Raw genomic sequence first — 23561 nt, forward strand, 5'->3', positions numbered from 1 at the left:
ATTTCTCAGAGGCAATCATCTTTTACTTCAGTAGTCACTGACATTTTCTCCAGAAGACCAAATTCCTTTTTGGTTAATTGGACTTCATCAAGTGGAATGGTCAAGAAGAAACTGAAGGTGTATTTGCTATTTTTGATATACCTTTCACCAGCTCTATATGCTACTGGATCAGAGTACACTGGAGTTGGATGGATATGACTAACCCACATTTTATGAGAATAATTGAATCTGGGTTGAAAAAAAAAGCAAACCTTTGCAAACCAACCACAAGATCGACAGAAAAATGTTTCCTATCCATCAAAACTTGTTTCCCAAGCATGTTTTACGATATAGGCAGCATCAATTCATTTCTCTTTAATATGAGTTTTTGAACACATTGGATAAATCAAACTCAGGAATATAACAGAGAGGAAAATATAAAGAAATTTACAGTAAAGCAAAAAGAGAACAGTGAGAAAAATTTACACTATAAAGTACAAGTGCACAATTCTTATTTAATAAATCACTGGCAAATTGTCATTTAAGAGTAGTTCATCATTTTTTGGATTGTGTCTACATGATAGCTTCACCAGAAGGGAAGGGCCTTTTGATGGTGACTTGGTGATTATTAAAACAAACAAACAAACAAACAAACAAAACCTCCTCAAAACAATTTCATCAAAATCAGAATCTGCTGAATGTTAAGATGGGGAATTCCACTGTTAATCATTTCTCTAAGAACTTCAGGGGACATAAGTTCACTGATGGGAAAAAGATAAATGTGCAGAACAGGATGTTGGCAGAGCTCCTTTCCACACCAGTTATGTGCAGGTCCAGTTAGGGGTCTGGACCTTCTTGTCTCCAGCTCTTGATTTTAAATCCACACATACTTTTCTTCCTTCTTTGAGCTCATCTTGTAATTCCTTTTATTATTTTACTGATTAGTGTTTGGTTGTCCCTTGCTGGTTTTTTATGGCCTAATTTTGACCCCTTACTCTTACCTCCAAACTAGACAATATCTTTGCTAAAGGTAAGAATCATTTTATTTTTTATTTTTTAAAGATTTTATTTATTTATTTGACAGAGAGAGAGAGAGATCACGAGTAGGCAGAGAGGCAGGCAGAGAGAAAGGAGGAAGCAGGCTCCCTGCTGAGCAGAAAGCCCAATGTGGGGCTTGATTGTGGGGCTCGATTCCAGGACGCTGAGACCATGACCTGAGCCGAAGGCAGAGGCTGAACCCACTGAGCCACTGAGCCACCCAGGCGCCCCAGGTAAGAATCATTTTAAAACAGCTCAGGGTTGGGTATCAAGTAGCCGGGTCTCATAATTCTTACCTGATTTTCTGAGCTTTAGCTTTAGTTTGACTAATTGGCTCTGATATCTTGTGTCTCTCCCAATTTCTTTCCCTGTTCTTCTCTTTTCCCCTTGGATTTGAATCTCCATGTTTTCAGCCCTAGGTTTATACATTTAAGCTCTACTGCTGAGCGCTCTGTTGGTTCACTGTTCAATCTGAAGGAGTGGACCGCTTAGCAATTGGTTTCTGTGACTATGTCTTAGGAGTACCATTCCTTGTCCTCTGTCCAGTTTCTGTCTTCCATCGGTTTTTGCATTTGTTTCCATCTTATTAAGAAAGTATTTGTTAAGATAATCAATGGAAGAAAATATTAAGAAAAATCCAATAAACTATAAATTAACCTTAAAAAAAAAAAACACAATTTGCTGTCCATAGTCTACTTGGAATTGAGGGGGAGAAAAAGTGTTTTCATTTTAAAAATCCCCCCAAGTACATTTTCTCATCCTGGAAACTGTTCAGTTGCTGCAAAACAGATGAAAAATCTCCAAGATTTTTTTTTAAAGATTTTATTTATTTATTTGACAGACAGAGATCACAAGTAGGCAGAGAGGCAGGCAGAGAGAGGAGGAAGCAGGCTCCCTGCTGAGCAGAGAGCCCGATGTGGGGCTCCATCCCAGGACCCTGGGATCATGACCTGAGCAGAAGGCAGGCACTTAACTGACTGAGGCATCCAGGTGCCCTGAAAAATATCCCAAGATTTTGAAGAAAATGGTTAGTGTTTGCAGCTCAAGTTATCCAGAACATTCATATGTTAAATATTCTGTTTCAAACATATTACTATATTAGTCAGGCAGTTTAAACAAAATCTATATAAAATATGCCATTCAATTAAAAAAAAAAAAAAAAAGCTCTCAGACATCCATTGAGAGAGCTAGGCAAGTTACCATGGTGCCTGCCTATATCACACAATTAATGGAGCAAGAGGGGGCACCTGGGTGACTCAGTCAGTTAAGCATCTGCCTTCTTCTTAGGTCAGGTCATGATTCTGGAGTTGAGTTCGGAGTTCTGGGATCCCTGCCTCAGGCTCTTTGCTCAACAAGAAGTCTGATTCTCCCTCTGCCCTTACCCCTGCTTATGCTCTCTTACTCTCTCTCAAATAAATAAATAAAATCTTAAAAAAAAAAAAAAAGGGGACAAGAGATCAGGTATTTTACAAATCTAAACCACCCCCCTCGTGATGGGACTAATGACACAACCTGTCACATAGATCTGTCACATAGTTCAACAAGTGACATTTATTAATCACTTAGTATAACCCACCACACAGAAAAACTGTTATGCAATGCAACCTATCACAGAGAAAAACCTGCCACACAGACAACCAAGAAAGCAATTATTAGATTCTAAGGATATTATAATATTGTTCAATAAAAACAGGCTCCCTTTTCCTATAATGCCACCATTTGAATAACTGTTTATCTAATCATTTGGGTTACTGTAACAAAATACCATAGACCAGGTAGGTTATTAACTGCAGAAATTTATTTCTCACAGTTCCGGGGGCTAAAAATTATAGGGTCAAGGTGCTGACAGATGTATTGTTTGCTGTCTAGACGGCTGTCTTTTCAATGCAATCTAACATGGCAGAAAGGGTTAGAGAGCTCCCTGGGGTCTGTCTCTATTATAAGGGCATTATCCCATTAATAAAGGTTCTGCCCTCATGACATCATCACTACCCAAGGCCCTATCTCTAAATACCATCCCACTGGGGATTGGGTTTCAAATATGAATTTTAGGGGGACACAAACATTCAGTTCATAGCACTGTCCCTTTCCTTTCAAAAACTATTAAATGTTTGCCTGGTCTGTATCAGGCACTGCAGTAGATGCTGGTGCTGGTGCTGGTAAGAGAAAATAAGAGGCTATTTCTGACCTCCAAACCTCATATACTGGTAGGCAAGACACATAGGAAAAATAATTTATCTTTGTGTTACAGAGATATTTCTTTAATACAGTTCCTTAGAGTACAGAGATATTCAGTATTAATGGAATTATTTTCAATAATAGACATAAATCCAGAGTTGGCTTATAACCTGGCCATGCCTGAAAAGTGATCCCGTCAGTGTTCCAGAAATGATCCTTTAGGGTTTCCAACTTTGAAAATATTCACAAAAGACTGATGTATATATGAATTTATTAATATACAGTAAGAAGTACAATTATAGGTAGAATAGGTTTTTATATTCATTCTCCAGGAATGGATATCCCTTTAGGCAAGCTGTATTAAAAGATGAATTATTACACTACTGTTCTGTGCACAGAGCAAAAGAGCAGGGGACTCTTGCTGCTTGATCCTCATGCATATGAGTCTATTTTGTCCATTTCTGTGAAACCTGGTGAACGACTTGCTGATGTAATCTCTGCAGTGTTCATCTTGCTTAAGACTTTATCGTTCGGCAAACACCATCCCAAGCAGGTTGGAACATGTCCTCTGCCCATTGGTTCAGTATTCACTCATGTCCAAGAGATCATTGGGACTAAATTTAAATAAGAGTCACAGATTACATACCAGCTAGTTCTTCTACATTTGCTTTAGCTGAAAACTAGATCTTTCTTGAGGATAAGACTTTCTTTGCGTCTCTCAGTCTTGAATTACTCACTTTCTGGATGGTTGGAAAACAAGATTGTGTCTTTTACTCTCTCCATTGCATCTCCATGACGGTTATTACACAGCTTTAAAAAAAAAAAATGTCCTCTTCCATTTAAATTCACACCATTTATTCAGTTATCTTTTGCCTTTCCTTTTTCTTCTCTTCTCCTGATCTCTAGGTCAATCCTCTTCGTTCACTGAAGAATTTGGCAGAGAGTGAATCACATTCCTTTGCCCTTGAATTCCTTCCTCACTATTCCTACTCTGAACTAGTATCAACAATTCTATTAGTGTGGAATTTCCATAGTCAAGAAGTTACTCTGACCATTATGACTGTGTGTATTTCTGTAGCAATTCATTAAACATTCATGTGGTAGTCTAAATCTTTTAGTGAAATCTTATTTTCATTATATCCAGGTTTTTAGAGTTACTCCTTAATCTCCTCCATGTAATGCCTGTAGATATTAGCTGAAGTGTTGGCAGGAAGTGGGTACCAGGTTTTCTGGTTACAGGAGTAGTAGAAGAGTTAGAGAAGGCTTTATAAAGAGCTCAGTTTTAAAAGATCAGTAGGAGTTCACCATGCTGGCTAGAGGGCAAAGACCTTCCAAGGGGGAGCCACATCATGAAAGACATAAAGTCAAAAAAATAGGTTGCTGGATCATGAAGCCATTATGAAGACTATTTGGAAATAAGGCTGAACATCTAGCCAGAGATTCCTGATTGTTTTCTCACCCTTGGTGTCATCTACCCACCTGCATATGTAGACTAAGCCTGTCGCCTTTATTTGTAACCTATTTACAGCCTTCTTGTACTTCATCTGAGTTCTTGATCTTCACTCCATTCTGTCCCTTAGGCTAATCCATCTTTTTTTCCTATCACACAGTCAACACAATTGCCACACCTCAGGCAAGTATTGGGCCAGAATAAGGCAGTTGCCAGATAACCCAGAGCCTAGTACAGAAGATTTTGCTTTACCATTTTGGCCAACAGGAAATCAATGATGTGATTGTTATTAAGAGGAACTGGGTGACATGTGACAGAGACAATGGGCTGCCATTAACTTCGCCATATGTCATTAGCAACATTAAAATCACGATTAACTTTAACTCCACATGATTCTTATAGCAAGTTGAAAAATTCTTAAGGTAAAGCTATTCTGAAAGCATAGACCATAGAAGGGAAGAGAAAACTGCTTTAATAGCCTCTTGCCATTCAAATGGCCCACGAGAGAAAATACTCCTTTTTCATTTCAAAGAAATTTCTTCAAGAAGGTTTAAGGCTTCTTCAGCGGAAGTCATGATGTATCATATGTTTACTTTTTTAATGTGCTTGAATATTATACTCCCTAAGGAGTCTGTACCAAAAATATGAGCCTTTTTTCCTAATTCCTGATCAGCTGTGTAGGGACTAGATTTCATCTTTAGTATCTGACCTGTTTCTTGACTATAAATGATAGAGACTGACTCATTTATATCTTGGCAGATATAGAAAAATAATGATCCATTTGTTATTTAAGGAAGAAAGATTTATGATTTTTGCTACTGGAAGACTTTGTAGAGAAAGATTGCTGAATCATAGATGGTCACTATGTTACCCACGTCTCTTCAGATAATCTCTTTTTGACACTGATAAACAGTTTTCCTGGGTTCTGCCCAACCTTTGGGAACCGGTGACTTTGATACACTGTTGAGGAGATTGATTGTCTTGCTGACACCAATAGTTTTTTTTTTGTTTTTTTGTTTTTTTTTGTTTTTTTTTTCCCTGACATCTTTTTATTTTCTGTTAAAGGAGGACTGCCACTCTAGTTGGTTGTTGGCCATCTGCTCCTGTGAGTATGAGATACAACACAATCAACTGAAGCTCGGTAATTGGAACAATGGAGGAGTGATGATTATCTTTCATTAGAAAAACTAAGAAACAGCCTCACTATTTTCCTTTTTTTTTTTTTTAAGATTTTATTTATTTATTTGACAGAGAGATCATGAATAGGCAGAGAGGCAGGCAGAGAGAGAGGGGGAAGCAGGCTCCCCTATGAACAGAGAGCCTGATGTGGGGCTCGATCCCAGGACCCTGGGATCATGACCTGAGCCAAAGCTTAACCCACTGACCCAGCCAGGTGCCCCAACCTCACTATTTTCAAAGACTTCAATATATTTGAAGTATGGGAAACATTTAATGGATTGGGTTTCATGATGTCTTACAGTTTCATCTAGCTCTTAAATTCTATGACATGAATTATGTTTTAACAAGACTCCTCATATGAATGTGAATTACAGACTAATCTGAGAAAAATGAATTTAAACAGTCATGATTCAGTTGCCCACAAACCTGTGGACCTCTTAGTGCTGGACGAATTTGAAAACATCACAGTAAGTCTGAGAACTCTTTTTGCACATATCTCCAAGCATATGTAAAGAGGAAATAAAATGTCTCTATTACTATTTTACAAATATATGAAGATAATTTTTTAAAGGTTTATTTATGTTTTTTAGAGAGAGAGAGACAGTATGTGTACAAGTGGGGGGGGCAGAGGGAGAGGAAGAGGAGAGAGAATCAAGCAGACTCCCCGCTGACTGCAGAGCCTGATCTGGGGATCCATCTCATGACCCTGAGATCATGACCTGGCTGAAACCAAGAGTTGATCACTCAACCGGTTGGACCATCGAGGTGCCCTAGGAAGTTTTTTTAATTGATAAATTCATTTAAAATATTTCAGAAACAAGTTTATTCTTAAAAAAGTTTTTGTTTGTTCAGTTCAGAGACAGTGAGTGAGAGAGAAAGAGAATGAGCATGGGGAGAAGCAGAGTCCTCGTTGAGCAGGGAGGCCGATGTGGGGCTCCATCCTGGGACTCCAGGATCATGACCTGAGCTGAAGGCCAATGCTTAACTGACTTAGCCACTCAGGCACCCCCAGAAACAAACTGAATAGTTTCCTATCTATAAAAATGGTTAAAAGTTTATGAAAAAGGTAAAAAGAAACTTCGGATTATCTTAACACAAACCATGGTAGAACAATATAGAAAACATATAATTAAAACCCTGAAACTTATTACATGACAGAAGATCATTAAAGAAGGAAAAATATATATTTTTTTCTTCTAGAACAGGAAAATAGTGAATTTGTCAGTTTTTCAATTCTCTCTAAATTAATCTATTAGTGCTGTGTAATTGATCACAATCAAATTCTTAAAGACTTCTGTAAAGAAAAAAATTACTTGGGGTGTCTAATTGACTCAGGTGGTAGAACATGCAACTCTTGATTTCAGCATTGTAAGTTTGAGTCCTACACTGGGTATACAGACTACTCAAAAATAAAACCTTAAGGGCGCCTGGGTGGCTCATTGGGTTGAAGCCTCTGCCTTTGGCTCAGGTCATGATCTCAGGGTCCTGGGATCAAGCCCTTCATTGGGCTCTCTGCTCAGCAGTGAGCCTGCTTCCCCCTCTCTCTCTGCCTGCCTCTCTGCCTACTTGTGATCTCTATCTAATAAATAAATAAAATCTTAAAAAAAAAATAAAACCTTAAAAAATTACTCTAAATTTTTAATTACTAGAAAGATATCTATAGGAACAAACATAAGGAAATAGAATATTAGAATTAAAAATATGAGGCCTTGTTTTACAGTAAATGTACTACACAGTTTCATAAATTAAAAAGCAATGTGGACATAGGAATAGATTAATGGGCTAGATTAGAGTCACATATAGTGGCAATTTCATGCCTTATAAACGTCATATTTAAAATTAGTGAAGAAAAATTGGATAATTTAATAATTGGTGTTAACAATAAATATGGACATTTATTTACTATTTATACAAAATCAGTAACAGAATCATATGTAAAATAAGAAATCATGTAAGTATGTGCAAAAATCCTGGGTAGATAATCTGTAATTTGGGTTTCAGAAGACCTTTTTAACTATAAATTAAACCTGCATTAAAATAAGGATACATTTAATATCCACATGCCCCCAAAACAAGACAGAAATTCTGTAAGCCTACATTTTCAGCATATAAGTTGAAAAATAATATCAAATATATATATTTTAAAAACCTCTTATAAATCAATATGAAATACGTGTTGAAAATTTCTTTCAAAAGTAAGGAAAGAGAGAATCATTGCTGTTTGCTGTTGCTTGGGTTGTTCTCGCTTTCCTATGGATATGTGAAGTTTGGCTAGGAACACGTGGGGTCACAGCAGCCCCTTATATTCGATTAAAGTGAGCATGAGAGGTAGCTGCTTTACATTGTTTTCCCCACTACGGTTAAAAAATAATAAAGTTCTTCAAATCCAGCACCACACTCTCATGATCTTTTTCCCTATTTCTGTGTGTTGAGATGCTCCTAAATGCTCTACCTGGTATGGAATCAGACCCTGAGTCTGACATGAACATGAGAGGATATACTTGTGTAGAAACGCTGAGCTACCTCACTGTCAGGTTTTTACTCTTCGGGGTCATTGTGACCCAATCTCTTATAGTACAAGAGCTGGAGAGCCAGTCAGCAATTAGAAACAGACATCAACATCTATTGCTGATCAAACAGAGGTTGAATGCACTGCAGTGCAGAAGCTGCAGAAATCCCTTTGGTTCGTCAACTTGTGCTTGCCCACCTAAGCCTTGGGAGATTGATGTGTGTGCTCTTGTCTTTTGACCCAGCACAGTAGATAGGATTTATCTGTAGAAGCTGCTTTAAAGAGTGCATTTGATATTAGAAATCCAGAAAAAATTTTTTAAATTTTTGAAGCATCTCAAAGTTCTTCAGGCAGCCTCATATAATTATAAGTATTAATATTTGACCATGGCCTGATTTATTACCTGCCTGACAGCATAAAAACAGAATAAAAGGAGATTGGATATTATAATTCAGTACTGTAGCAAAGACAGCAAAAGAAGACTTGACTCAACTTTTCTGCCACTTCTCCCCCAGGAATATTTTCATGGGTCTGGGCTTAGGTATCATGACACACTCCCCCTCCCACCGGATGCAGACTGAAATAGGAAAACTGGCGAATAAATTATTGTGTGTGTATGATGCCAAACATCCACACAGCCTCACTTCCCTAATCATGCTAACTTTGTACTTCTCAAAGAGATTAAACTATCTGCTCATCTGCATGCACATTATGTGCATTGGTGTGTCATAAAGACACAGACAACTTTATTTCTCTAATAGAGCAAGCTGGCATTATCCTGCTCACATAAATCTGACCATTAAAGGAAATACCTCATGCAAATACGTCAAAGCTCATTATTTTGACTTCTGAAAGTGTTTATTTAAGTGAATTGGAGAATTTAATTAGCTAACATAGTCACATTGATTTTGTACTTCTCCCAAGTCAATCCACAGCAGTGAAAAGACCCCTGCTTAACACAGGACAAATATTTTGTTTTTTTATTATTTAGCAAACTCACATGGTAGTTAATAACAGCCAAATTATTCTTCAGAGAACTTTAATTTTCCTAATGACCTGTCTTGGTTAGCTTGGGCTGTTATAACAAAAATACCTTACAGTTGGGGCACCTGGGTGGCTCAGTGGGTTAAAGCCTCTGCCTTTGGCTCAGGTCAGGATCCCAGGGTCCGGGGATCAAGCCCCGCATCTGGGCTCTCTGCTCAGCAGGGAGCCTGCTTCCTCCTCACTCTGCCTGCTTCTCTGCCTACTTGTGATCTCCATCTGTCAAATAAATAAAATCTTTAGAAAAAAGAAATACCCGGGTGCCTGGGTGGCTCAGTGGGTTAAGCCGCTGCCTTCGGCTTGGGTCATGATCTCGGGGTCCTGGGATCGAGTCCCATGTCGGGATCTCTGCTCAGCAGGGAGCCTGCTTCTCTCTCTCTCTGCCTGCCTCTCTGTCTACTTGTGACCTCTCTGTCAAATAAATAAGTAAATAAATCTTTAAAAAAAAAAAAAAGAAAAAAAGAAATACCTTACAGTTGGTAGTTTAAATAGTATTTCTTTCTCACAGTTTTGGGGGGTGGAAAGTCCAAGAATAGGGTGCCAGCTTGGTCAGGTTCTGGTGAGAGAGCCTTCTTTCTGGTTTCCTCGAATGAAGGAGAGAGAAAGAGCTCTGTCTCGTCCTCTTTTTTTAAAAAATAAGAGCTATAATCTTATCATGAGGAAGGCATACTCATGACCTCATCTAGTCTTAATTATCTCTCAAAGGTCTCACTTCCAACCATCATACATCGGAGGTTAAGATTTCAACAAATGAATATTGAGGGGTACAAACTTTTAGTCCATAACACAACCCATTAAGAAGATTTTATTAATATTGGATAGGTGAGTAAATCAAGGAACAGAGAAATTAATTACTTTGCCTGAAACAACATAGTTTCTCATGGAGAGAACCGGGATTTTAAATCCCAAAAGGCTAGACTCCAATCTGAGCTTCACCTCTATCCTGTATTGCAAGTTACCAAAGAATTACCTAAAAATGTGATAGCTCAGAAACTGAGAATACTTCTGTAATAACATGCATTAATTGTGAATTCCATTGATTTCTAAGGATATAACATATAAAAATTAAGATCATAAAAAATGATTTTTATTAACCCATTATTTTTTATTCTGTCATGCAAAATTATCTTTTCCAACTTAATTTATTTCTCAGACCTCTGCAAAACATACTATGAGCTTGTCACCTAAGTTATAAACTAACCACTGCTAAACAGAGCATGGGTCCTGGAAAAAAACACAGAAGAGCAGTAAGAGACATAGTCATTATGAGTGATGGTTAATTTTATGTGTCAACTTGGAGAGTGTTTTGGATGAGATTAACATTTAAACCAGTAAACTTTGAATAAGGGGATTGCTTTCTATAATGAGGGTGAGCCTCTTCTAGTGAGTTGAAAGCCTGAATAGAATAAAAAGACCACAGCTTCTCTAAAGCTTCTTTGGATAATTCTCTGGAATACTGTCAGATTGCCTTTGGACTTCTCTATACTATTGGCTTTCCTAGGTTTCCAGCCTGGTCTATACTGCGAGTTTTGGATTCATGAGCCTCCATGATCATGTGAGCCAATTCCTTATAACAAATAAATAGTGTGTGCATATGTACATATACATGCATAAGATACAATAGGATGGAGTAGGATACAATACAGTACAATAGGATACAATAGGATGTTTATGTGTATATTAACATGTGTGTATACACACACACACACACACACACACATACACACACGTGTGTGTATGCCTTTTCAGAGAACCCCAGGAGTTATGCTTGAGACTGGCTGGTTTAAAATAAAAACAATATACTTAAAGAAAACTCAACATAACATCAAAAAAAGAAATACAAATAAATATAACAATGATATCACTCTGTAGACTTCACTCTTAATTAAAGGATTTGAGTGATAGGTTGTGAAAATCAACAGAATAGTGTTGCAAATTTCTAAATAGGAAGAGAATACATGAAAATGACTTAAGGATTTGAAGCCAGCTGTATATGAAGAGATATTTTGATCAAATGGAGGATTGTAATTGTAAAGGAACATGAATTGCATCACAAATTTGGGGAAGGGATGCAATTCATAAAGTCATCCAGGGAAATGTTTCTCCTAACATTGTGGGATGCAGTACGGTACTTACTACGCCCAGAGCCATATTGGTTGAATTACAGACTGAAAATAGAATGCACTCCAGCTCTGAAAATGGAAAAGAAATGTTAAAGCTGAGAAAAAACTGTAAAGGGAGAATTGGTAAAATCTGATGACTTGAATGTGGGAAATAGAGGACTGAGGATTTAAAAAATAATATTTAGATTATGAGTCTGAAGAACACAAAGTTTGGAATTTGAACTCCCAAAAAATTCAACTGGATTTGGATACTCCTCCACAATTTCCTGGAAGGACTATAACTGATTTTTTGGAATGAATGGCATGGTTAATATGTGCTTGAGGCAGACCGTAGGCCATTCTGCAATAAATAGGTTACCAGATTTATTATTGTATATATGTGTCAATAAATGTTTAGATTTCCCAACATTTTTATGTTGACAATTCAAGTTCTAACCCATGGCAGGCATTTCAATTTTATACTTTCCTCAGCCAGGTATCTATTTCCCTGTTTTAAATTTTATTACAACTGATTTTTAGGTTTGGCTAATAGAAGTCTGCACTACTACATTAATTTGAGGGTTTATTAGGTTTTATTTTTATTTTTTTTTTTAAGTTTATATTTATTTATTTGACAGAGGGAGACACACAGAGAGAGGGAACACAAGCAGGGGAAGTGGGAGAGGGAGAAGCAGGCTTTCTGCTGAGCAGGGAGCCCAGTGTGGGCTTTGATCCCAAGATCCTAGGAGCCTGAGCTGAGCGGAAGGCAGACACTTAACGACTGAGCCATCCAGGTGTCCTAGGTTTGATTTTTAAAAGAGAAGTTCTTCTATGAAACAATGTACAGTCAAATGGTGCCTGGATGGCTCAGTCAGTTAAGTGACTGACTCTTGATTTCGGCTCAGGTCATGATCCCAGGGTCATGAGATCAAACCCCTTGTCTGGCCCACATTGGGCTTGGAACCTGCTTAAGATTCTCTCTCTCTCTCCCTTTCCCTCTGCCCTTCTCCTGACCCCTTTCTACCCTTGGTGGGGTAAAGTGAGAGGTCTTGGGTGGCTCAGTCAGTTGAATATGAAACTCTTGGTTTTCTCTCAGGTCATGATCTCAGGATTGAGGAATCAAGCCCTACTTTGGGTTCTGTGCTCAGTGGGGAATCTGCTTAAGATTCTCTCTCTCTCTGCCCCTCCCTTGCTTGTGCACACACACTCTCTCTCTCTCTCAAATAAATAATTACATTTTTCAAAAAATAAATAGATATGCAGTCAAAACTTAGTGAGAACAACCATTAATAACTGCCTACTCCTAAATTATGTATCTATTAATTACATAATATATAATTATATAATATATTATGTATTATTTACAATTAATAAAGATATATTTTGCCATTAGTTAATACATGAGGAATTCACAAAGGAAGGGATAGATGTAGGATTTTCCTCAGAGATTTATTCAAAAGAATTTAGTAATTCAGAGTATGTTTATTCACATGGCTTTCTGGTATTTCTAGAATATTCTGGCATTGATGGTACTGAAACAAAACAAAACAATATCATATATATTTATATTATATTATATTATATTATATTATATTACATTACATTATATATATGTGTGAGTTAGCAAATACTCCTTGGCATTGCTATTCAATTAGGTAGCAGATCTAATTAACACTGTGGTATTGTCTATTTTCACATTTTCCATGGTATTGCTCCAGTACCCAAGACAACTATTTCCAGTGTTTTTTTATCTTCCTAATCATTCTTTGTGCTTGTAGAGATGAAGTTAACAGAGATTTGGCTCCAAACTGGCCTCCTGATGCAGATATCATACAGCAGTGATTCGAGAACATGCATCTCTGGACCCTTGGGGCCTGTATTTATATCCTGGCCTCTAGTTACTAGCCGTGCTAACTTGAGTAAGTTACTTAATCACACTGTTTCAGTTTTTCTTATCTAATAGGTAAAACTACAATACCTACCTTATAAGATTTTTATGGAAATTAAATAAGAACCTTCGTCCAGGTCTTCCAGAAAACATAGCATGAGGGAAGATCTAAGAGGCTAGGTTTTTATTTTGGTGGTTACAGTCCAGGGTGGTAAGAGTCAGAGAAAAAGGTAACTGCAGTAATGAAGAAGGTGAAATGATGTGATGTGACATTTGTTGATCGGGAGCTATTTCACAGCAAACCACCTAGAGAAAAAGCAGGTCTCTTGGCAGGCATGTTTACCCTGTAGTTGGGAATTACCTGGAAAAGTTGCAATAGGGAACAGCTACACAGAAGAGGAGGGAGGGGGAAGTTACCTTTGTGATCCCTCATCAGTTCTTTCCCGTTGGTCAACGTTCAAAGTTCACTTTAATGTCAAGCTAGTTCTCCTAGGATTCCAGATTGCCATTCAGCTTCCCCTTGTGTTTCCTTGAGAAACCCTGCAGAGAGGCTCATCGGGAGTTTGAAAGTAGGGAGAAGAGCCAGGGCTGGGAGGCCTCTGTGGGATAGGCCATCAGGGAAATCTGAGAAGGTGTCCAGAGTGCTTCACACAATGAATAAATATGTGTAAAGCACTTAGAAGAGTGCCCAAGGATGGTAAATAATTTCTGTGTGAGCTATTAGTGCTCTGAGGCAGGCTGGGGAGGATGTAAAATAAGAATGAGACTTGTAAATAAAGAGTTGTACTTGATAATGACTGTAATGAGATTCTAATTGTCCCAAGATTGTCTCTGATGTCATGGGTTAAACAGAGACATAATTACAACTCCCTCTAATAGATTAGAACCACAAAAAGGGAACTAGACATGGTCGATTCTTACAAGTTTTTTTTTTTTTTCTCAACCAAGACACAAAGAGAGATTTCAGAACAGGCTCAACTCGAATTTGGATTATGACCAAAGCACCCAGGGGTGCTGACCACTGCAGGGAGCGAAATAATTCTGCCATGCTTTTGAAACGGATGCCGGAACAATACTTGGGAGACGGTATTTGACTGTCTCTCGGGAAGTCTCCATTTAGTTGTGTCTCTTTCTGGCTCCAAGGCTTGTGAATTGCTGGAATGCATAACTGAAGAAGACTGGATTCAGGGAATAGCACATGAAAGGACAAATAGCTATAACTTTGGGAGAGCAAGACATAGAAGTTTTCCAGTATATGGAGTTCTGCCCAGAATTACAAGATTGGGCCAATCATTGCCCTGGTGGTGAGGATTATCTGGTTTAAGATCTGGGATCCTTCAGGAAAAAAACAAAAGCACAAATCTGAAAGCATGAAAATCATCCTTTGTCCACCCATAGCCCATCTCTTTTTTCCAATTTCCATCCTATATTCAGGGTCTTAAGTTTAAGGATTCCTCAAAGTTTTTACCAAACTATTGTATTATGGTATGTTCAAAGTAGGTAGTATGCCCAATAATTGGCACTTTGTACATACACAATGTAATTTCAAATTTACCATATAAATCTGAGTCATCTTGATGCTGACATAAAATTCCTTTTCTATAATTTTAAGTATTTTTCAGAAAAAAAGATTAAAAAAATGGATGCTGTTCTGTTTCATTCTAATTAATATCACTAAAATGGAAAGAAACCAATTCTATCGGGCCTGACTGTTTGCATGTTAAGTGGGATTCCCTCCTTGAAGAAATTTTTGCTTCGTCAAGGGATTAAACTGGCAGCTGTCAGGCTGTTCTCATGCAAACCACAGAATTTGCCCCTCCTCTTTGAGTCTGATGGAGATTTATGCCAGATGCTCAGAAGAAAGGACTGGATTTCAAAATCTGAAAGTCAGCATAGGGGGAGAGAGGATTGCAGGAGGAAAAAAAGTAGATTGTTTTATCATTCCGAAGTTCTTGAAAGCTTAGGAACATGCATTGTTAGCATATAAATTGTCTAACACACAAGACATAGATACCATCCAATTAAAGATTCAGAATACTTATTTGGTCAGAGTTGGTTTCTTCCTGGTCATATTGTTTTCTTAACTTTTGGAAAATATGGATTGATTTTGAGATGCTTGCCACAATAACTCCAAGTTTTCTTTCATGATTGCTTCACTGAAATAGACAGATGAAATTACCAAGAAATGATGGTTCTTCAAATTTAGACACTATATTCTGAATGTATAATTTCTGTGTGTTTTTTTTAATGGATAATGTAATGGAAAACTACAATGAATTATTTTCTTTTCATAATTATGTTTTATCAAGTCTAAAATAATATTGTCACTTACATTTTTGTTACTTAGCAAAGAATATACTAAGTAAATCATGTTTGTTTATGGGCTTATATTTTAGTGTCTCAGAGCTATGATTTAATTATTCACATATGGATTAATTCAAAGTAAATTTAATCCTAAAAAATCTTATTAACAGGTTTCATTTTGCAATCATACTCTAGAATAAGCTTTTAAGTATACCCAACTTATATCTATTTTGCTCGAAGTATAGATATTTGTGGCTCCTGGCTGGTTCAGTTGGAAGAGCGTGTGACCCTTAATCTCGGGTCAAGACTTCAAACACCATGTTGGGTACAGAGATTACTTAAATGAGTAAAAACTTTTAAAAAATTATAGTTTTTTTCTCCCTATTATCTAGACTCTGGGGTAAAGGGGTAAACACACATAAAGCTTTACTCTTGAAATAATAAAAGATTAGATTTCATGAATTAGAGTTTAGTATGTAGGCCACTTGAACTAGCCATTTGATTCTACCAATTATTTAAAGATTGACATGATTTGGGGCACCTGGGTGGCTCAGTGGTTAAGCCTCTGCCTTTGGCTCAGGTCGTGATCTCAGGGTCCTGGGATCGAACCCTGCATTGGGCTCTCTGCTCAGCAGGGAGCCTGCTTCCCCCTCTCCCTCTCTGCCTGCCTCTCTGACTACTTGTGATCTCTGTAAAATAAATAAATAAAATCTTAAAAAATAAATAAAGTGCCAGAGAACAAAACAATTAAAAAAAAATTGACATGATTCCCTGTTTTCCTCTTGACATTTATATTCCCTCAAATTCCACTTTATCTTTTCTACCAATATTGTAAGCCCCAACTAATCAATGTATTATCAATGAACTTTATCACAGTAAAAGTTTAAAAATAATTTTTTTAAATATTGCAGAAATGCATTGCTAAATTTGCAGAGAATGTTAACAGAAATATTGAAAAATAACATTTACACTAAAGAACTATAAAACTGTTTGTATTAAAAGAGAAGGTTGTAAGATTGCTACTATACAAGTGAAGGGGGGGCAGGGCCAAAAGAAGAGGGAGACTCTCAAGCAGACTTCCTACTGAGCACAGAGCCCAAGGCAGGGCTCGATCTCATGACCCTGAGATCGTAACCCGAGCCAAAATCACGAGTTGGACATTTAACTGATTGAGCCACCCTGGCATCTCAGAATTGCTACTTTTAGATAGAATCTATTTAAATATATATATTGATACTCACTCTCTTTTGACCTAAGATGGGGGGGGAGGCTACAAAGATATCTTCTATAAAAAGCCACTTAACTGAAATATACTGATAACGTGATTAGCTATTCAAGTCACCCCTCTCTAATCTCCTCTACAGGGACGTTTTTGTTTTGTTTGTTTTGTACTCTACAGTTAAAAAAAAAAGCACATATTTTTCCAAAATTCCTGTTAGATAATAATCCTAGAGCGATTGCCATTGCAGTGTGCAGGGAAATGGATTTAGATTGTTAAAAGATAAACTGAGGCATATTAAAAATGTTTAGAGTTTATTAGAGCAAACATTGATTCCAACTGGGCAGCATCCAATCTAGCAGACAGAAAAGAGCTCTGAGGGTCTGAGAAAAATGACAGATTTTTATAGACAGAAGGGAGAGGGAACAAGGAAGTTATTCTAGACAAAAAAGCAGGTTGGTTATTGCAAGGTCACTGTCCTTCCGTGGAATGTGGGAGTCAAGCCGTCAGATGACCTCACTAGTGCAGATCAGGCGATTCCTGATTGATTAGTTTAAGATTCCATTCCTGGGAGAGCCAAATTGTAATTAGACTCTTGTTTTGGTGATGTGGGCTTAGCATGAGCAGCTCCATTTGGGTCTATTTTCTTGTTTTAACAAGCTATTTAGCTCATCTCCAACCAACCAGCCAATCAATCAATCTAAACGTGTGTGTGTGTGTGTGTGTGTGTGTGTGTGTATGCAATCTCAGATTCCTATTTGAAAATAAGCTGTGGTAGATATTAAATTTTTCACTAAAGACTTTAGCTTTTTCTTCTGAACACATAAGAAGCTTGCCCTTTGAAATTAGGCATGACCACATGAATTACATTGGTCAGTGAAATGTAAGCCAAAGCATTTAAGAGCTGAGGTGCCATTTCCCTTATCCCTCTTCTGAAAAGAGTGCAGGCTCTTCCCTGGATGAAGATGGCACGGGAAGAGCACTTTCCCAATTTCTGATGGACTTTTGGTATTTAAAAAAAAAAAAATCTTGTTTAAACCACTAAATTATGTTCCCACATCTGAATGTAGGCTTTCTTGATTGTTCTTTTCTCTTTGTCTCTATTCCATTCTCTCTCTGCTCTTCTCATCCTCATTTTTTTTCCCTCCCAAATACTTATAGAAATAGAAAGTATAGTTAATCTTCTTTTAATGATGTGAAATGGAATCAAAATACCTTGGCTACTGAACTCAGACAACAGTGGGTTTCTCTCTCTCACTCTCTGAATATTGAGCTCCAATTTTTTCCCCAAATGCTACGCCTTATAACTCTCTCCTCTCTCCAAGACCATCAGCACTTGGTCAGTACCCACTTGCCAGTACCTTTTACTTCAGCTATTTAAATAGAGATGGGGTGTGAGAAAGGCAGATGAAGGAAGAAGCTCAAAGAGAATGAATAACAGAAAAGCTGTTATAAAATACCAGCATAAAAATCTGAAGTTCAGTCAGTATTGTTAGTTCTGTTACTAAATAATAATATGAATCAGTAAAGTATTTCCAATTTGTCGCCATTTGTCAAAATCTACTTACAATGTGGCCCAGGCCATGCCTGAATTCATTTTCATCAGTCTTTCAGAGCAGCCACAGTATTTTTTTTTATTTTTTGAGAGAGCTGTTCAAATGGGCATCTTAAGAAGGAAAAATAGATTTTGACATGATTCCTACTATAGCATCAGTAAGAGTGAGGTCAGGGGCAAACATGGACTCCAAATGCAAAACCATTTTAAAGGATTTTATAATATCTTAGTTATTTCTCCGGAGAGTTGTTTTTGTTGTTGTTCTTCTGTAATTCCAAGTGGCTCTAGTAACACTTAGATACTTCGAGTGAACTTAAAAGTCAAAACAGATGATGTCCGTGGGGATATCACTGGATGAACACTTTTGTTAGGTTACATCATGATGCTAGGGAAAAGCATTCGAATTTCAAAGACAATACTGTTTTTTTTTTTTTTTTTTTTTTTTTTTTTTTTTGAAGAGAGGTCTCCCAACCCCCACTCCATCCTTACTCTTGTCATGATTTTATTTTCTCTATATTGGTCTTCATTTCTGGGCTCACTAACGGACGTAAGCAACTTTAATTACTTGGTTCTGAAAATGTTTTTTGAAGAGAAATTTATATTCTGTGTTGTAGAAAATTGCAGTTATTTAGGAACAGCTGCTGCCTGCTTGAGGTGGGCTGGAGTGTCAAGGTATACTGCCCATTTGGAGCTGAAGGTCGAGGATGATAGAGCAGAGAGTTCCTGCCATCAGACTTTCACTTGTTCTTGTTGTTGTTGTTCAGCTCCCATTCATCTTGATTTCTTCTCCCTTTTCTAATTGAAAGATGGAGATACATTGTAGTTCCAATTTCTATTGGCAAAAAATAACTTTCATTTTAATTGAAACATTTAATTTTGAATTGTAGATTCACTGTAGGTTTCTCCCCCTCCCCACGACTTTATCCATTTCCAGACTTTATTTTCATGGAATTATTATCTTCCTGGGTAAAAGTGTTTCTGTGTGAGCATGAATTGGTTGATTTTTTTGTAGGTTACCGAGACGTCTCTTTAATTACCTTGAACAATGTGAAAGCCACAGAATTGAATGCAACCAAAGTATCTGTATGCAATAAAGTATCTATAGCATTTTAAAAATAATTTCCTTAAATTACTTTAAATATGAAGGAATAAAAATGTTAGGAGTATTTGTTTTCTAGGAAACATACTCTTAAAAAGTGTTGAGCATGCAGGATCTTTATTATGGAGAACTCCCAGACCAACATCTGTGGAAATGAGGGGAAGGAAGCAGGGTTGGGCAAAGGAAGACGCCAACTGCAGCGCAGACCTAACCACCCCTACTCACGGGGAAAGGTGGGGAAGGAAGCAGGATTGGGCAGAGGAGAAAGCTAGGTTATAACACATTTCAGCTGACCCCACAAGTGGGTTTGGAGCTTCAGTGCCTTTCAGAGTTGCCCTGACCTGGGTCAAGATGGCCAGAACTTTATATTTCCTCATCTATCAGTCATTGGGTAATGTGGGCTACTCAGAAGTGGGAACATGACCTTAAGGGAAAGATGACCTCAAGAAGCTGGGCTCTGGGTCTGATGCGATCCCTGAAGAGCATTGTGAAGACCATTGACATAATTCCGGTAGCTGAGGCGCAAACCCTTCACTGAGGGACTATCCGGATATTATATCACTGGGTAAGTACGTGTTTGTTTCATATAGTATGTACATATAAATGTATGTCCGTCTTTCCGAGTGGATGTGAATAAAGATGTCCTAATAGATGCAATTTAAAATTTTTCCAATACTTAATTATCTCCTCAATGTCCAATCAGATCCTCGTTAATATTGTATATTGGTAGGTTACTGTATTAATTTACTTTCTAATATATGATTTTGAAAGTAATAACCATTATATGTGAAATGAAGAATATCAGAATAAAAAATTTAAAAACTATTTTAAATCAGCAAGACGAACTACAGTCTAAACCAGAGTCATGAGTAAATAACTTCACTTAAGCTTTATTTTGAGTGAAAGTGGTCTTCTCTAATGGCTACATAGTAGCTAACATTGTCATTGGCTGATAAATATAAACAAAACTGAGAGCTGTTATTTAAGAACTATTAAAATGGAGAAAATGATGTGAATTTGATCCAACAGCAAATACAGGTGTTATTGCTATATAGCCAATATTTTTGGCAGGAAAATGTTGCAGGAGATGAGGTGAGAAAGGACTGAAATGGATTTTTATATTTGTTTTAGCCTGAGAGCCAAAAAAATATTTAAAAGACCTAGCTTACACAAAAGGTTCACGAAAGTGTAGGTGGAGAGGTATATCTTAAAATGCTTCATTCTAAACTCTCCTCCAGGTTCCAGGGATGATTTCCTTTTCTTCTAAGGGAGGGGAAGAGCCAATGAAACTAATAGCCAAGGCCAGGTAATGGGGAAAAAGAAACAAAAGACGGAAAGTGAGTAAAAGTAAAACAAACAAAAAAAAAATGAAAAAAGAGACAAAGGGAAGGACCCATCAGTGGAAAAGAAAAGGAAGGAAGGAAGAGAAGAAGGAAGGAAGGAGAAAATGGAAGAAGGCAGAGAATGAGCCTATGGCATTATCCCATCTTTAAGGCAATCCTGGCAGATACAAATCTTTCCACCAAAAAGCAGCCTGGCAACTGGCCCAACTCCTTCCTTTGTCCTTTGCATGATTTTTAGGGATGACTTTTCATTACAGAAAAAGTGACATATTTAGGAATGGGATATGGTTTTAAAAAATGTTGAAACGGGTGTCCCTTGCTTTTAGCCATTATGCTCTTTCAGCATTAAACAAATCTCTGCCTCTAATTACAATTCAGAAATAAACTATAACTGTTACAGTTGAAATGTCTACAGCTTAAAAATGTCAAATAACAATTTCAACTATTGACTATACCCCTAAATTAAAGAAGTATCCTAAGAGATTCCTATTCCATGCTCAGCATCTTCCTTAGAAATAGAAAGCGCATAATGACTGGAATGGAATCAAACTTCTTGACCTACTGGACACATGAATCTTGAGGTATATGTTTAATTATTAGGCCCCTCAATTTCCTCATATAGTTGGCATAATAATCTTTATTGATGTTATTTTGAGATTAAACCAAATAATAACTTAAAGGAGTAGCAGAATGCCTGGCACATGGTACTTTGTCAATTAAAGGTATTGCCAGTTTAAAGTATTACATTAGGTATTTTCATTTTTTTTTACATTAGGTATTTTCAAAGAAATCTCAGCATTAATACAAAACATTTGAAGAGGTTATTGACCCTATCCTCTGCCAATATTATCTGTTCATTCTCAATACTGACCAGCAAAATGTTACGCTTAAGTTATAAGTCAACTTGTAATAGTACTAATGACTCTAAACATGCTTTAGATAATCTGACATTTGGGGATACTGCTTGTAAAAGCAGTTTTTACAACCTTACACAAAAGGAGAAAAGTTATGCATGACTGTATCCCAAAGACTTTGATATTGTAAGGCAAGGCCCTCTGGAAAAATGCAGAGAGCTTCAGCAGGAAAAAACCTTGTCCATTCTGTGAAAGCACAGACACAGTGGGCAGTGGATGATTCTCCCAGGGATATTCCGGCCCCAGCAGAGAATAGACATCTAGGACTAGAGGCCAGACACAGTCCAAAAAGGCCTTGAAATGAAACTTGTGGATTTTTAAGTGATAGTGGATGCTTCAAAATAATATATAGTAACAGGGTGTATAAGAATTTCAAATTTACTCAAAAAGTTGAATTGCCTTGGATTAACGTAGCATTTATGTTAAATGTATAAATTTTAAACCTCTGAAACTGTTTCTCTTTCAAGAATTTTCAAGGGCAACTTTTAAAAGAGCCCCTTTAATCTTTCCAATAGAATGTTTAAAGAAAATTACACACACCTATTAAAACCCGACTCTTCCCAAGGTGTGAAACCACTGTCTCCATTACGATTAAAAGTTGTGATAATCAAATAAAATAGTAGTGATAATATAATTAAATGCTGAATTTTCCTGTGAAATCACACCTTTCCCTCATATTTAATTAAATCTTTAGTATCACCTCCTGATGTCTTCATCCTGAAAAGCCTGATATATTTCAGGTGCCATTGTTGACATGGAGAGATACTGAATAATAAAATGAATAAAAATATATGATACCGCCTTTCAAGGAACTTAGAGTTCTACATAAGTGTGAATTGATTTTGACATTAGGCACCTGTTTTATTGTTTTTTTATTAAAACATACATTGGATTTCTGAGTGGCTCAGTGGGTTAAGCATGTGTCTCTTGATCTCAGCTCAGGTCTTGATCTCAGGGTTGTGAGTTTAAGGCCCGCGTTGGGTTCCACACTGCGAGTGGAGCCTACTTAAAAACAAATAAAACAAACAAAAAACAAAAACATGTATAACATGAAATTTGCCTTCTTAACTATTTTTAATCGTAGAGTTCTATGGTAGTAAGTACATTCACAGTGTTGTGGGACTATCACGGTCCTTCTCCAACATCTTCCCCAGCTGAAACTTTGTAACCATTAAACAGGAACTCCCCACTCTCTCTCCCTTCACTCCTGTCAACAAATTTCCGCTTTCTGTCTGGATGGATTTAATTACTCTAGGAACAGTTTCTTTTGACTGGCCTACTTCACCAAGCGTATCTTCTAGATTTTTCCATGTTATACCATGTGTCAAAATTTCTTTTCTTTTTAAGGCTGAATGTTACCTTGTATGTGTGACATTAAGTGCCTTTTACATTTTCATGGTTGCCAATGACTTCTTTCTAGAAAATTCTATCTATATTTTAGATCTCTTCCATGAAGTCTTTTATTTAAAGAAATAAACCTTTTATTTTATAATAGTTTCAGATTTGCAGAAAAGCTGCAAAGATAGTTTCTATCTGCCTCCCAGGCAATTTTGGCTGTTACTAACATCTTACTTAGTGCAGTGCATGTGTTAGAACTAATGAGCTAACACTGATACATTATTATTAACTACAGTCTATATTTTCTTAAGATTTCCTTGGTGTTTACTTCATTTCCTTTTTCAATTCCAGTATTCCATCTGGGAGACCATATTACATTTAGATGTCATGTCTCCTTCTGGACTGTGACTCTCAGACTCTTTTTG

General features: G+C 37.1%; 1 long non-coding RNA gene across 1 annotated transcript in view; it reads left to right on the plus strand.

Annotated features, from left to right (window-relative positions):
- Positions 1–23561, plus strand: part of LOC116567192 — a 59648-nt gene that overhangs the window by 3359 nt on the left and 32728 nt on the right. Inside the window, exon 2 of the long non-coding RNA XR_004276146.1 lies at positions 13255–13395. This is a non-coding gene — a long non-coding RNA (uncharacterized LOC116567192). The remainder of the gene's footprint in view (positions 1–13254; positions 13396–23561) is intronic.

Source organism: Mustela erminea, chromosome 1, assembly GCF_009829155.1.
Source record: "Mustela erminea isolate mMusErm1 chromosome 1, mMusErm1.Pri, whole genome shotgun sequence".
Lineage (NCBI taxonomy): Eukaryota > Metazoa > Chordata > Mammalia > Carnivora > Mustelidae > Mustela > Mustela erminea.